Genomic DNA, 14,024 nt, shown 5'->3' with positions numbered 1-14,024 from the left:
TTAAAAGGTAAGTCTTGGAGATTCTGTCCTTTGCCTAGGCAGACAGAGACAGGTAGTTGAGCCAGGATGTGAGTCCTTATCTTGCCCTTTTTTTTTTCTCCACATAGACATTCAGTTCTATTGCATCTACCAACCTTTACTGACTGTGTACTGTGATTCAATATCAACCTTATTAAATCCTATTTAAAACAAACATGAACTTAGTTAATAATTACATCATAATACTTGACATTGAGATCAAAAAAGTTTGATCCTTATCTTTCAAATCTAGTTAATAATTAGATCATTGTTTTCTGACATGGAAGTCAGAAAAGTTCTATATTAATATTCTTTAGACTTTTGGTGACCAAAAGTCATCTTGTGTAAGTTAAGCAGAATTTGCTGCCTGACTCACATTGAACTAAAATCCCAAAGAAACAAAGTTACATTTACTAGACATAAGCTAGACTAAAAAGCATAAAACTTTATATTTGAATTTATATTGGAAATTAGTAAGCTCTTAAATTGATGTGATCCTTATGGCCTCAATGCCCAGGATACTAGCTGAAGTCAGAGCCTATGGAATAGTTAGAGAAATATGTCTTAACCTGTTTTATTTCCCACTAGAATCATTGTGGGTAGCTGATAAAACCTTGAGCTACAAAACACAATCTGAAGTATCTGTACATAGGCAGCATGACCTAACCTTGGTCCTTTCCCTTTACTAAACTTGTCTCTGGACTGGTCTAAACTATAGTTTCAGGATGGGATATGACAAACAGCATTGGTTTTCAAAGGGATGCCCATACTATCCTTCTTCCAACATCAGGAAGCACAATGAAGAGTAATTGTCTTCATAGGAAAGACACAAAAGAAGGTGTCTTATAGGTACCCATAAAAGGAGACTGCTCAGACATAGGTTTAAGCCAACAGTAAATCTATTAGCCAGCTGGTAACAGCATTGGTTTTTCTGGATCTCAATGTAGCCCTGAGCATTTCTTATGATGAACTTTTAAGCACAAATACCATACTCTATGCTAACATACTTCAGTTAAAAATATGATTAGTTAGAAGCTGAACTACAGAAGCCAAAAAGTAAGAATAATACATTGGGAGACTTTCCCAGAACTGGACTTTCATGACTAAGGGGTTTTTTTCGTTTTTAGTTTTTCAGTTTTTGTTTTGTTTGTTTTGTTTTCATTTTGGCAAGTAGTATTGGCTGTGCTCTGAGTTTTATGTCCTAAGGGTACGTTCATCATGAAGTCAGTTGTAGTAAGCTGTGGGGGTCTCCATTGAACAAACAGACAAATTTTATTTGTATACACACAAATATGAAAGGGTTTCATGCCAGCTTCCCCCACATCACCCTGGCTTAAATCTGAAGGATAATAAAAGCATGTTCCTCATGTGCATCAATTATTACCATCCCGGCTTTAAAAATGATGGACCCCAACCCCAGAGCTCTCTAATAAATCACCTGAGGGTAAATTGGTGTCATCTATGTTTCTCAATTTGCTAGGCAAAAGTATGCTTTTGTTACAGTAGATCCATACACATGTGGGCTACAGCCCAAATAAGTGAAAAGTCAAAACAGCTAATTCACCATATGCTCTCTACCTTTGCCATCATGACATTCCTCAACAGATAAAACCTGATAATCTCCCTGACTTCACTAGCTCTCAATTCAAAACCTTCTGCACATGTTGGGAAATTGTTCACCATACAGGGATTTCCCTCAAGGAATAGTAGAAAAAGTACATCAAACCCTTGAAATCCAATTTCAAAAACAAAAGACAACCACATACCCCCTAATGTACAATTAATAATAGCTCTGTCTACACTAAACAAATTTAACATTTACAAAAACTCCAAACACCCTCCTATCTTCCTCCACTGACACACACCAAATTTATCTCCCCCTGCCATAATATATGGACATGGTCCTTTGGATGGAATTTGGAAGGGACCAGACCCTCAACTTAAACTGGGTGTGGTTGACTTACGTTTTCCCACCGGATCAACCTAAGCCTATCTTGGTTCCTAACAGAAATGCCTGACACCACCCCGTCAACCAAGAATATGGCAGATCAAGTGCAAAGGAGGAGGAGGAGGAGGAGGAGGAGGAGGAGGAGGAGGAAGAGGAGGAGGAGGAGGAGGAAGAGGAGGAGGAGGAAGAATTCTCTCCAAGAGATTCTGCCACTAGATGCTGCCCTGGCAACACACCACAGTCACTTCCTACCCAGTAGCCCCAACCTGTCCACTGCATTTTACCTGCTATCCTAGCCCCCTGCCAGTGCTTCACCACTTTGTGCCAACCATAGCAGAAGCTTCAAATACAATTCCACTCCCTACTTGTGCTAGCCTTTCAGCAACATAATAGCAGTGAAAGAAAGTGGCTACCTTGACATGGCTCCCTATTCCCCCTCAAAGAGTGTAATGGTTTGTTTGCTTCAGCTGTCCCCCACCCCCACAGATCTCCATGGATGTCTTCTGGTATACAGATCATCATGTCTGATTTATTTCTTCATGTTCTATAGCTCAAGCATGTGATATATTTAGGTCTTCAATGTTATTGATACATCATGGTATTCCCTGCATTCCCATCTCCCACTTAGCAGTAATATTTTGCCTGGCTCATGTTGCTCTATTGGCAGCACACCAAAGTTCTAGAACAAAGAGAAATAAATTCACTCAAAAGGAGTAGAATGCAGGAAATAATGAAAAAATAAGGTATAAAACTAAACGGAGAATTCACAAAAGAGGAATCTCGAATACCTGAGAATCACTTAAAGAAATGATCAAAGTCCTCAGTGATCAGGAAAATGCAAATCAAAATGACCCCATGATTCCACCTTAGCCCATCAAAATGGCTAAGATCAAAAATTCACATTACAGCACATGTTGGCAAGGTTGTGGAGAAAAGGAACCTTCCTCAACTGCTGGTGGGATTGCAAACTGGTGCAACCACTCTGGAAATCAGTTTGCAGATTCCTCAGAAAATTGGAAATATATATATACCTGAAGACCCACTATACCTCTCCTGGGCATATACCCAGAAAATGCCCCACCATGCTACAGGAGTATGTGTTCCACTTGTTCATAGTGGCTTTATTTGTAACAGTCAGAAGCTGTAAACAACCCACATGTCCCACGATGGAAGAATGGATAGGGAAAACATGATTCATTTGCGTAAGAAAATACTATTTATCTATTGACAACAAGGACATCCTGAGTTTTGCCAGCAGATGGATGGAACTAGAAAATGTCATCCTAAGTGAGGTAACTCTGACCCAAAGTGGCATGCATGGCATGTACTCACTAATATGTGCATATTAGCCAAAAAAGTACAGAATACCCAGGATACAGTCCATAGAATTCAAGGAAGCTAACAAGTCAAAGGACACAAGTGAGGATGCCTCAATCCACTTGACAGGGAGAAGAAAGCAATCGTGGGGCGCAGAAGGAAGAAGGGACTAGGGTGGGAAAGAAGACAGGCAAAAGAGGAAACATTATCTGGTATTGGGGGTAAACAGGACTAAAGCCCTGAGGATCAGCTGAAAAAAGTGAAAACAGGCAACCTTGGGAGATAGGTTGTAGATGAACCCTCTACAAGGTACCAGAGACCTGGGAGGTGAGAGATTCTCAGGACACAAAGGGAGGGACTCCAGAAGAAATGCCCTCAGAAAATTGGACATAGTACCAAATGAGGACCCAGCTATACACTCCTGGACATACACCTGAAAGATGCTCCAACATATAACAAGGACATATGCTCCACTATGTTCATATCAGCCTTATTTCTAATAGCCAAAGAATGGAAACAAACCAAATGTCCTTCAACAGAAAAATGGATACAGAAAATGTTGGTACACTTACAAAATGGAGTACTACACCACCATTTAAAACAATGAAACTCACAAAACTATAAAATGTCATCCTAAGTGAGGTAACACAATCACAAAAGAACACACATGGTATGTATTCATTGATATGTGGACATTAGTACAAAAGCTCAGAATACCGACCATAAGCTCAGAATAACTCAGAGACCATAAGAATCTGAAGAAGAAGAAAGACCAAAGTGTGGATGCTTCAGTCCTACATCGAAAGGGCAGCAAAGTAACAACAGGAGGTATAAGTGGGAGGGACATAGGAGGAAGAGAGGAGGGGTAGAGGCAAAAGAAGGGGGCAGGATCAGATGTGGAAGGAGACAGGGGAGATGTTCAGATGGTCAAGAAATTGAACAGAGGTGTGTAGTGATGAAAGACGGGGAACAGGGGGAAGCCAACAGAAAGACCCAGATGCCAGGAAAGCAAAGGCTCCCAGGACCCAACAGGAATGATATTAGCTGAAATACCCAACAAAGGGGAGGGGGAACCTGTAGAGACCATATCCAGAGGTTAGGCACAGCCCCTGGTTGGTGATGGGGCCATTCACCCTTCAAAAATTTAACCCTGAATTTCTCCTGGCTAAAGGAAATAGAAGGAGAAAGAATGGAGCAGAGACTGAAAGACATACCAACCAGAGACTGACACACATGGGAGTTTGAGAAAGGACTGAGATAGCCGAGGGGAGTTGCAACCCCATAGGAAGAATAACAATATAAACCAACCAGACACCCAGAGCTCCCAGGGAATAAACCACGAACCGAAGAATAGGCATGGAAGGACCCAGGGTTCCAGCTGCAGAAGTAGCAGAGGACAGAGTTATTTGGCATCCATGGGAGGGGAGGCCCTTGGTCCTTTGAAGGCTTGATGCCCCAGTGTAGGGAAATGCTAAGGCAGTGATGTGGAGTGAGTGGGTGTGTAGGGGAGCCACCTCATGCAAGCAGGAGGATAGGGTGGTGTAGGGTGCTTTTGGAGGGGAAATTGGGAAGGAGGATAACATTTGAAATATAAATAAATAAATTGATAAATTAAATTTTAAAAAAAGTAATGCCCTACAGTCAGGAGAGGAAACTGGTAGAAAGACAGATTGTCAAGTGAAGGAATGGGGTTGACATCCCACAGTCAAAAACTCTGACCCAGATTTTTCCTGTCTGAAAGAATTGCAGGGACAAAAATGGAGAAGAGACTGAAGGTAAGGAGGTCCAGTGACAGGCCCAAATTGGGATCCAATTCAAGGCTCAGCAAGCAGCTGAAAGAATCAGATGCAGATACTTATAGGAAACTAATGGACAGAAGCTACTGACCCTTGTGGTTGAATTAGGGTAAAACTAGTAGAAGGTAAGGAGAAGGGTGACCCCATAGGAAGACCAGCAGTCTTCCTGGATCCCCAAGATCTCTCAGACCATGTGCCACCAACCAGGAAGCATACACCAGCTGACATGAGGCCCCCAACACATCTACAGCAGAGAACTACCTGCTCTGACCTCAGTGAGAGAAGATGCACCTAACCCTTCAGAGAATTGAGGCCCCAGGAAGTGGGAAGGTCTGGTGGCCTAGTGCTGGTGGGGACAACCTTTTGTAGACAAGGGTGGTGAGGAAGAATAAGATGAAGAACAATCAGAAGGCGAACTGAGAGAGGAATAAAGACTGGACCATAAAAATAAAGAATAGAACAAAAAACATAAAAATTAAAATAAAATAAAATCTCATTTCTGTTTGAAAAATGCTTAAGGCACAAAATGATAATTACAAATGAATACTTTCTTACACAATGTATTGAATAAATAATAAATGAAATCACACAATGGCATGAATTTGGAAAAGCAGGGAAAAACAAAAAAATACAAAGTTTATCAGTCACAATAACTTATACTTTATGGCATGATTTGGGTCAGTTTCCATCTCTGCTGCACTTAATATTGTCTTTCTACTCGGTTTTGTTTATTTTATGTGCTAAGATAAATGGCAATGTGTTCTAATTAACCAATTCTCCTTATGTGTTCCTGAATCCATATTGTATTTTCACACACCCAATAACTATTCAAGTTAGTGTTCAAATGACACTGAACTGAGTGTTTACAAAGCTCTGGCAAATATTTAAGTATTCAGTGAATGAGAAAATACTTGAAAAATGAAATAAATGAGTATATATCAACGCTTTACCTGCTTCCACTTAATTAGGTCATAATCAATAAAGTCATGAGGATTTGTAACATCCAGTGATTCTTGATGTTCTTTTATTTTCTTCAGAATGTAGTTTCTAGTATGATACACATTTTTTAGCTAATGTCATATGACTTCCCAGACAATAATCAATGAAAACAGGGAAAGAACTGCAGAACTACAAGGAAAAACACCAAGAATTTATTAAATGCATAAGGTATAATAAAGAAGTACATAAATACTATAATCTAGCAAGCCTGATTTTGATTTATAGTCCCATGAATGGTTTATTTTCACCTTGAAAAAGAGTTGCTCCATTTTATACATAATAAAATTATATATAAATTCTATGTAGTAGAAAAATTGAGGAAGAAAATCCTGCCCATATAATCCTGGTTCACAGTGAATTTTTTCATATTCAGTAATAATTCAATTTTGCCTACAAATTTTAAATATCATATGATATTAAGTAATGTAATCCTTACACTTTGGATGCTAGTACATGCTAAAATAGGGTACATAATTTACTGCAGAAAGCTTTTCAATCATCCAATCTCTGACATGAAGTGAGAACGTGGAATTGTGTGCGCCTCTAAAGATTCCTTGACAAAAAGTACACACCATTATTTACTTCTTTGTGGTCCATAACTACTATATAGGCAGAGAGCTGGAGATGCTAATTCATCACAGGGAAAGATTGTGAAGATATTCATGATCCACCATTCATATTATCATTTCTTCCTGTTCCCTTGTCATGGAGGATCCAAAATAAAGCAGCAAACATTTCAGTGGTTTCAGTGCTTCCCGTATCATTATCCAAAATATCTTTAGAAGAATATTTTCTGTCTACACTGTTATTTATGCCAAATACAGAAATGGGTAGGTTTTAACTATTGATAGTACAAGAACTTGTGAGTAGTTCAAAAATGTTCTTCTATGAGTGACTGAATATCTTTCTAAAAATCAATGGATTAATTTGTAGAAAAACCTCTCTGTGTGTCAAATAAAAATAACATCACATAGGAAGATAAGCAGCTTGAGCTTTCTTGGCATTTGTGCTTTATTTATCTGTTGGTTTAGCGAAGGACATAGACCTCTCTTCCAGAGGTCCCATTCATACTACTCTAGGCAGGGCATGGGTACCATTACATCACTATTAGTCCCCTTGTAATTTGATCTGTGAAAAAGAATAGTCATAACTTTGCTTTCAGGAGGAGATGAATTTTCTTCACCTATATCCAGGGACTGCTCACAATCTTGATGTTCTCATTGAGTTTTTCCATCAAGCTAAGAAAATCTTGATCTTTATAATCAAAACAATTCTGGAAAATAATGGAGCAGATGACATTGCAAGGAGCACAGCCCAAGATGAAGGTAGGGTCACAGGGTGAGCCTGAGGAATGGGAAACAATTGTAATATGTTATTAAAATATACCAAGAGGGCACTTTATCTTTGTTAATGGGTAAAATCCCTGGAGAAATTTTAAACTTCACCAAAATATGATTGTCAGTCTTCATTTTATTTTGGAGAAAGTACTTAAAGACAAGTTTCTTCATAATTTAAGCAGATAACTTGACTGTTCTATGAAATGTATTTCAGGGTTGAGTAGCATTCACATAGTAATTGAAGATCTGTTCATCACCTAAGCCAAAACAGCAAATACAGAGAGAAATGGTTTACACAACAGAAGACAGATATGTAATATAATTAGCAAAAATGAGATGTTGGTAATGAAAACAATTCAAGGTTACTTAAACAAGTCATTTTATTAAGTTCTTTGTGTTTGAAGATTAATACTGTCATGTGTAAATTCTTAAAGCATACAAATCATAATAAAATGAAATTATGATAAGTTTTCAAATCATGACGAAATTCTATTAAATACAGCTAAGGAATGAAAATATACTTTGACTCATAAGTACCCAGGACTATGAAAATGAGCATTCAAGACACATTGCCACATCAGTGAAGTTGGGGAGATGAAAGTAGTTCAAGAAAATGAAAAAAATAACATCTGGTTTGGAATCTTTAAATGTAGATGAAGTCACTGCCACCATTTTAAATAGCAATTGATCTGTGGTAAAAACGACTAGCAATAAATAATGTATGTTTGTTCTAAGGATGTAAGTTATTAGAAAATTAAAATAAATGCTGTGTTCATGATACCTGATTCAAAAGCAACAGAGAAAACATCATTTTGAATAGAATAATACCAGTAGATCCATTGGACTCTAACCTGTATCAGGATGGAAAAGTCAAAACAGGAAAGTATGATCACCATTGGTTTTCCTCAGTTCCTACACAAGGCACTGTGTTTCCTCTTGAACACGGTCCTCAATGCTCTCTTTCCCCATACCCAAATTCTGCAAGGTCATGAGTGTAAAGCGTCTTATTTCTTTCCATCTATTTCCATGGCTAAAAGCAATTCCTGAACAAATGGGAATAGAAACTACAATGTGATCCCAGGAAGAAGGAGAGCATTGGAGAAGACACAACCCTAGAGAGGCATAGTCTGAGCCCCAGGATCAAGTCTGGCCTTTGCTCTCTATCTTCTTCCTCACTGTGAATGCTACCCAGCTCACTCATAAACATGTACACTTACCAAGGCCTTTATTAATTTTTTCAGCTACTGGGAAGCTTCCTCTTTTAGTAAACTCCTCTCCGTGATCAATCAAGCCTTCTTTTGTTGCTGCATATCCATGCAATATCACAATGAGCTTCATGCCAAAGTACAGAGTGAACACAGAGCCATTCACTTTTGAGAACTGGAAATTGAAAAGCATAATAATGGGTAATTGTTACTTTTCAGTGTTGTCACAATGTGATGACCCAGACAGTTGAAATTTAGATTACAATAAAGAGTCACATCAAAATATTCAGCAAGTCTCTTGATCATGTTTCAGTAAGTACTTGAAGCAAGAGTTTTCCAAATTCATTTTGGGGATGAATTGCTCATGAATAAAAGACTCTATCCCATGGGCAGTCACCAAATGCTGACACTATTACTGATGCTATGTTGTGCTTACAGACAGAAACCTAGCATTTCTTTCCAATGAGAGGCTCTACAAGCCGCTGACTGAAAAGGATATATATTTACAGTTCAACATTGGACTATAAGAAGGGTAAAGAAGAGTGGGAGGATTGAAGAAACTGAAGGGGATAGCAACCCCACAGGAAGACAAAGAGTGTTAACTAACCTGGACCACTGGGAGTTTCCAGAGAATAAGCCACAAACTAAAGAGCATACACAAACTTGTACAAGGCTTCTCACACATGTATAGCAGAGGACTAAACATGGCTTCTGGCTTTAGTGGGAAAGGATGAGACTAAGTCTACAGAGACTTTATATACCAGGAAAGGGGGATGACTAAGTCACCCTCTCGGAAACAAAAGAGAAAGGGAATGAAGAAGAACTCTTCAAGGGAGTAATAGGCAACATTTGGGAGGTAAATAATTTAATAATAATAATAATAATAATAATAATAATAATAATAATAATAAACTAAAAATCTAAGAGTACTCAACATTTAAAAATACTCTTTTTTATCACTTGATACCTGGACAATCTAATTCCATGTTCACTCATAATAAAATAAGTATCAATGCTCAGATGACAGTTTCAGCAACACCTATAAGGCTTTTCCTGTGCAGCTTAGCCCCAGGAAGAAGAGAGAAAATCCATAGTGGGGACCCTAAGTTCATTCTATCATTACTAGAGATGTGGAGATGGTGCACCACTGAAGCAGCACACAGCATGGGCATCTGCTAAGAGAACAGATTCACCCTGAGGCATTCATGGTCCCAGGCACAGAAGAAAAGTCAATTTGGATAGTATCAAATATGTTTAGTTCTCTTATTTCCTGTGTTTTGCGTCATCTACGGATAGTTTCTTTTAATAAAACATCAGCTATTTAGAGAACTTCAGCACCAAATGCTAATAAATACAGAGATTTAAAGTGCTGCCTGACTTGGTGGATGGTATCATGTGTCCCTTTCCAGAGACTTAGCAAAAAATATGGAAACAGAAATAAAATAAAGATGAGAAGTATACATAGTTTTTGCAATTTTCCAAATGTCATTATAATATGTAAATACCCAAAGTTCTCTAATTCACCATAAAAATTGCTTTTTCTTCAATTTCTGATGGGGATAAAAAATGACCTTTACAGGTTTTTAGCTTTACAATTATTGATTACAATGCCGTTTGGGCAAGTCCTGAAAATGTACACAAAAATAATGTTATACAGACTTTACAGCTTATATTTAGGAATATATATATATATATATAAATATATCTATATGCATGTAACAACAATAATAAGAGAATGGCCACGGATTATATAAAAGAACAAGAAGGAGTATATGGGAAGGATTGGAAAGAGAAAAGAGGAAGAATATATTATAATCTCAAAATAATAACTATGTAATTATAATCTCAAAATGAAAAGAAATTTTTAAAAGAGTTATATTTATCTTTCTTTGCAAGGTACTAGAGGAGCATAATTACACTGGTTAAGGATTGGGTGATGTTATTCAAATCTAGATGAAAGAAATTGCCAATAATTGGGAGAGGAGTAGGGCCTGAGGATGCTTTCCTCTCCCAGAACTCTGTCTCCAGATAGACAGGAGAATGAGACAGGAGAGAGTGAGCACCAGCAACATGACCAGATCCATTGAGTTTCTCTTTAGTGACACAGCTCTGATCAGGTAGCTTAGAGCTTTTATCATGTGGCTACAGAATCAATATGGCATAATTGACTAATCAGCTAGCTTCTGATCTGTAATCTGTCTTTTACATGGACTTTATTCTAGTGACAATAACAAAAATAAGCTGTTCTTCATGCTTTAATATCTCATGATATACCTCAAACTATCTACTCATCTGCTTTAGCTTCCCAAGGTTAGAAGTGTATACATGAGCCACCATGCCCAAGTTTAACGGCATACTTAACTGTGTATTTAACTTCAAATATTAAACATTTACACAAGCATTCTCAATAAGTGTAGATTTATACACATTTAATACACCATTTTTTGATTGGGTTTTTTGGGTTCTTTGGTGGTTAGGTTCTTGAATTCTTTATAGATTGTGTATATTAGCCCTCTATCAGATGTCAAGTTAGTGAAGTTTCTTTCCCCAATCTGTAGGTTTCTGATTTTCCCTGTTGACTATGTCCTTTGCCTTACAGAAGCTTTCCTTCTGTTTTGTGAGGTCAATTCTTGATCTTAGAGTATAAGTCATTGGAGTTCAATTTAGGAAAATTCCCCCTATGCCAATAAGTTCAAGAACCTTTCTCACTTTCTCTTCTATTAAATTCAGTGTCCCAAAGTGGGATCTAGCTCAAGGGGAGGCCTCAAGGCCTGACCCTATTACTGAGGCCATGGAATGTTCACAAAAACCGACCTATCATGACTGCACTCTGAAAGATCCAAAAAGGAGCTGAAAGAGTAAGATTCAAATATTTATACCCAACAAATGGACAAAAGCTGCTGGTCCCTGTGGTTGAATTAGAGAATGCTAGTAGAGGTTGAGGAGGAGGGTAACCCTGTAGGAAGACCAGCAGTCTCAATTAAACTGGACCTCCAAGATCTCTCACACACTGAACTGCCAACCAGACAGCATACACCAGCTGATATGGGGCTCCCAACACATATACAGCAAAGGATTGCTGGCTCTGTGTTCAGTCAGAGAAGATTCACCTAAGCATCATAAGACTGGAAGCCTCAAGGATTTAAGAGGTCTTGTGAAGTGGTTGGTGTGGAAATCTTCTTGGAAATGGTGAGGTTGTTGAGGTGGAAGAGATATGGGATGTGGAACAGTCAGAGGGTGGACCCAGAGGGAAACATAATCTGGCATGTAAATCAAAAAGAATAAATAATTTTTTAAAAAAAGTATTTAAAAGACTGAAGAATACAACTAAGTAAATAAAGTATGTCTAGTGTTACTCAGACATCTTTAATAAAAGGTTATGTATTATCCCGTCCTATAATACAAGTCATGGAAAATAAAGACTTGTTATTTGTTCTACTGGTGAAAAGACAAACAGAAGAACTGTCAGTATCACAAAATTTATATAAAAAATGAATTCAATGAGATTTTCTTATGGCCATAGTTATTCTCTGTAGTTTTATTATACCTTTTTATTTAAAATAGATTCTCATCTAATATCGTACATCCACGCCTCTCATGCCTCTACTTCTGCATTTTCCACCTACCTCTCCTCTTCCCCCAGATTTACTCCCCCACTTTTTTCTGTTCAGAAACGTGCAGGCCTTCAAGAGATGACAGTCAAATGGGGCAAATAAGGATACAGTAAATCAACACAAGGGCCCTCATATTGAGACTGGATAAGACAACAGAGTTGAAAGGAAAAGAGATTCAAGATCAGGCAAAAGAGCCATCACATCAGTTAGGAGTTCCACAAAATCACCACTCTATCAGCTATATGACTATGTAAGAAAAGTATTGCGATTGCACCCTTCACATCACTCTAGAAGTAAAACTAGCTCAGTATAACTGACCACAGAAACATCTGATAACTAAGCAGAAAGTACTTGAGGAACTGTGAGTCCTTGAATATATTGTCTCCCCAAGAAAAGGTGTTTTGTATTTTTTTATTCTTGTCTAAATTAGAGTTAATAGTGCTGTGATGAAATATCATAACCAAAAGCAAATTAGAGAGTAAAGACTTTAATTGGTTTACAATTCCACATCATGGTTCATCGTTGGAAGAGGTCAAAACAAGAACTCAGGCAGGGTAGGGTTCAGGAAGTATAGTTTGATACAGAAGTCATGGAAGGGTGCCTCTTACTGCCTTGTTTCCCAAGGCTTGCTCATCCTGCTTTCTCCTAAAACACAGGAACACCCTCCTGTGTTGGCCCCACCCATCAGGAGATGGGTTCTATTCAATCAATAACTAATTAAAACTATATCTATAGCCAGTTCTTAGGGAGACATTTTATCAATTGAGGTTCACTTTTTCAAAATGACACTAGCTTGTGTCAACTTGACATAAAACTGTCATCATAATTCTGTAATTGATAAGAATAAAAATTACTACATAATAAATAATGAGGTTGAAGACAGAGTAGTTTCCTCTGACTTTAATAAATTGTAGGTACTCAAGGATGTTACAAATCATAGTTTAAAATGACCAGACTATTCAGAAGAGAATCAAAAATATTCAAATATTAAGTGGAATGATATGTGTTATTCTAATTATTATTTTCTTCCAACTTTATTAAATTGGGTAGTTCTTATTTACATTTCTTTTTTTTTATTAACTTGAGTATTTCTTATATACATTTCGAATGTTATTCCCTTTCCCGGTTTCCGGGCAAACATCCCCCTCCCCCGTCCCCTTCCTTAAGGGTGTTCCCCTCCCAACCCTCCCCCCATTGCCGCCCTCCCCGCATAGACTAGTTCACTGGGGGTTCAGTCTTAGCAGGACCCAGGGCTTCCCCTTCCACTGGTGCTCTTACTAGGATATTCATTGCTACATATGGGGTCAGAGTCCAGGGTCAGTCCATGTATAGTTTTTAGGTAGTGGCTTAGTCCCTGGAAGCTCTGGTTGCTTGGCATTGTTGTACTTTTGGGGTCTCGAGCCCCTTCAAGCTCTTCCAGTTCTTTCTCTGATTCCTTCAACAGGGGACCTATTCTCAGTTCAGTGGTTTGCTGCTGGCATTCGCCTCTGTATTTGCTGTATTCTGGCTGTGTCTCTCAGGAGCGATCTACATCCGGCTCCTGTCGGTCTGCACTGCTTTGCTTCATCCATCTTGTCTAATTGGGTGGCTGTATATGTATGGGCCACATGTGGGGCAGGCTCTGAATGGGTGTTCCTTCAGTCTCTGTTTTAATCTATGCCTCTCCCTTTCCTGCCAAGGGTATTCTTTTTCCTCATTTAAAGAAGGAGTGAAGCATTCACATTTTGATCATCCGTCTTGAGTATCGTTTGTTCTAGGGATCTAGGGTAATTCAAGCATTTGGGCTAATA

The 14,024-nt window shown here is 38.3% G+C and overlaps 1 protein-coding gene and 1 pseudogene across 2 annotated transcripts in view; both read right to left on the bottom strand.

The window, feature by feature from the left end:
* The window catches only part of LOC134484003 (cytochrome P450 2C7-like), a 301,184-nt gene that overhangs the window by 45,911 nt on the left and 241,249 nt on the right, over positions 1-14,024 (bottom strand). The window lies entirely within an intron of this gene.
* Positions 6,677-10,704, bottom strand: Cyp2c6_v1-ps3 (cytochrome P450, family 2, subfamily C, polypeptide 6, variant 1, pseudogene 3; annotated as a pseudogene).

This window comes from Rattus norvegicus, chromosome 1, assembly GCF_036323735.1.
Source record: "Rattus norvegicus strain BN/NHsdMcwi chromosome 1, GRCr8, whole genome shotgun sequence".
NCBI classification, from domain to species: Eukaryota; Metazoa; Chordata; class Mammalia; order Rodentia; family Muridae; genus Rattus; species Rattus norvegicus.
Note: the sequence above shows the minus strand (reverse complement) of the source record. Positions and strands in the feature narration are given on the sequence as shown.